This window comes from Prosopis cineraria, unplaced genomic scaffold (assembly GCF_029017545.1).
Source record: "Prosopis cineraria cultivar Desert tree isolate PC_DT_omini unplaced genomic scaffold, ASM2901754v1 PC6, whole genome shotgun sequence".
Lineage (NCBI taxonomy): Eukaryota > Viridiplantae > Streptophyta > Magnoliopsida > Fabales > Fabaceae > Prosopis > Prosopis cineraria.
The window spans coordinates 4,462,466-4,465,767 of NW_026555337.1; positions in this window are offsets into that span (position 1 = coordinate 4,462,466).

The window sequence follows — 3,302 nt, forward strand, 5'->3', positions numbered from 1 at the left end:
TTGTGTGTTAACAATTATAAAAAAATGTGGTTGTATGGGGATCAGGTCATAGGTGAGCTACTTCATAAATATGTACATATAAATATAGGAAAAATGAGAAAAAAAATATCTACAAAGTTGTTAGTTAAAAACATTTAGTAGTTTAAAATAAAAAAAATAACTTATAATATTACGTAAGTTGGTACAAAAGCGATTAATTCGTAAAATGCCATTGATGTCGGTTAATTTGCCTCACAGTTCATGCCAGGTGGCTTTTATCCATCCATGTTGCCGCCTCTCGATCTTTTCACATCATTCAACACTGCTGCTTGAAGAGAGAAGAAGAAGGAACTAAAAAGGGGCGACAGCATGCACGGGGAAGAAATTTGGTTGGGACAGAGACGAAGGAGCAGAAAGGGCGAGGACATGCATAGGGAAGAAATTTGGGCAACGTTGCTGCTTGAAGAGAGAAGAAGAAGGAACCTGACGACGGAACAAGGGAAGAGGAAAAACTAGAACAAGAAGGCAGTGATTTTTTAATCTCTTCACTCTTCGGCTCCCACACAGCTGGATCTGACCCACATTTGCTTCTTCGTCTTCATCGAGAGTGGCCAATCAAGCCGTGCCAGTACAAACGAGGAAATGGTGGAGGAGGACACAGGATATACCTGAGGGCAAAATGACATTGGAGAGCTCTTTCACTACTGGGGGACCAAAGGAGACCTCACAAATGCAAAAGAAATTGCAGAGGCTAAGTCGGAATGTCACCAAAGCAAAAACCCCATTCACGAACTCGCTTAATTTGGATTCTTCTCATGACCCAATACCTCCTTTCTAGTAGGGACGTACCAAGGTCAGAGCCTATGGGGGCACCTGCCCCCGCAAGACTAGAAAAAAATTTCAAATAATAACTCTAAATATTTTAACTGCCCCCACTCCTAAAGGAAAAAAAAAATTCAGTTTTCTCCTCAAAAGAGCTCACTTATTCCCTTAGAAAATTTATTTAATTCAAATCTTATGTATATGTTATAATCTTGAATTAATGGAGGGGGTAATAATTTAAACAATAAATATTTAAATTTTAAGTATTTTAAAAAATAATCAATTTTATGTATATGTTATAATCTTAAATTAATGGAGGGGTAATAATTTAAAAAATAAATATTTAAATTTTAAACATTTTAAAAAATAATTAATATTTATCTTGAGAAACTTTTTTTACCCCTAATACTCGATTTTTTTAGGTCCATCGATAATTCTCAGAAAGTTGTGCGGCGAAGTGTCAACCGGAACCTTACTCAGCTTCATCCAGGTAGCCAGTTGCCGGAGAAGCGCATGTCCAATATTCGCAAGCATTATGATTTGTTGCCTCTCAGGTGGGATTCTGGTGAACATTATATTTTCCTTTTATTGAGAATAGATTCAGTATGGTTTTGAAAGCAGCCCTTGAACTCGAAATAAATGTCCTGATTCACCACTTGGCTGCGTTAACTTTGGAAGTGATGGTGTTATAAACACTTGGGGTTCACTTCTGAGTGATTCCTTTCAACCCTTTGGCTCTTTCTTTTAGCTCTAAAACTGGCTGGAGCATTTGGGTGATCGAAATTCCAGTAAACGAATATAGACGTTTTGTTAGAGATAACGTTGTATGAATTTTTTTTTTTGGTCAATTCCTCTGCTTTGATTCTAGCTAGTCATGTTCTGCTTCTCGGCGAGGTTCTTGATCTCGGTGACAAAGAAGCCATGTATCTTTTAGTTTCCATGTTAGCTTAAAATAAGCTAATCATATGTTTAAATATAGCTAAACAATTAAAGTTAAAGATATTTTATGAATTAGCCATTTTTATATTAATTTAAATAATGTTATAAGTATTTTTATTTCTTTTCACACTTAAAGGTTACTGAACATTATTTTTAAACAGTCATTTTATGAGTATTTTTATTTTTTTTTATAAATATAAAATTTACATCTCAAATGGCTCAAGTGTGTACGTGACTACGTTCTTTTATGTGGATTTGAAAGGATAAATTATTCCTGTCCTTGGTCGGTTTTGTGCTTTTCAAAGTTTCATAATTGATAAGCAGCAGGGTGATGCTGTACTTTTTTGTTTGATTGATAAATAAAAAGAAAAAGCTTGTATACTCGTTGGATTGCTAGCCTTTGTATAAATTCGTTGAGATTTTCCGCTATCGCATTTCCTTTTCTTCGGCTCGTGGGGTTCTGAAATTTCCACTATTCATGCATGCATGTGGCCCACTTCATGATTTTTTTTGGAATATATTATTTTGTATTAAAACAAATGTGGCAGTGCTCGATTGAGAAATGTTGATTAGCGAAGAAGGAAATGTGAGTGTGTGGGGAGATCCAGAGATGAAATATATATCAAAGCTCACAGGTGGGTCAAAAAAGATCGCAGGCGTATTTGATTCCAATGTATTTGGGGCCCATTTTGATGCAATCACCTTTGAATTAACTAAATATAGCAATATATTTGTCATAATCCAATTGATCAAGACAAATTAAAATCATATAGTCGGGAAACATAAGATCATATAAATAATACGACAATTAACTGTTAGCTTTAGTGACTTTCATCATGTAGTCAGGAAAAGTAAGATGGACACGAGTATGGTTTGCAGCTGTAACGTGGTACTATTGAAAGCAGCAGTTGCAGGAGATCGCACAAATTCCAAACTGAAGGTACAAGGCACTTGATAGAAACTAATAGATTTTTTCCAATAACAATAGTTGTTATATTAATGGGCAGATAAACTTCAAACTAATTTGAATCCAAGGAGAATAATAGTATAGTTTTAAAACAGAAAATCAAGGAAAATTAGGTTTTTAATAAATATTTTGGTATAATTAAAGTCCTCGAATTTATAATCATAAAAAATGAACTGTCAACAGTGCAGGAGAGGAGAGCAGTAGATATGGTGGAAGAGAGTAGCTCGCTTTTTCTGGCAATGCAGATAGGAAATGCATGACCTCAAATTAAGAAATGGGATTGCTCTATGGCCTAGTCCTGGACCTAATGATGAGACGGACCCCAGAGGAAAACAACCTCATGCTCGTGGACATCTTCACCCTCCAATTTTATTTATAAATTATTTATTATCAATTTTATTAATATTAATATAATAAAAATATAAAAAATAAAAATAAGTGAAATTTTAAACATAATTCTTAAGTAAAAAGTAAAAAAATAATATAATATTATTTTTATTTTTCTCTTACTTTTCAAGAATATTTTTAAAAATTTAATTTAAAATAAAATAATTTTTATTAAATTATAATTTTAAAAGGTGATTAATATATGGAG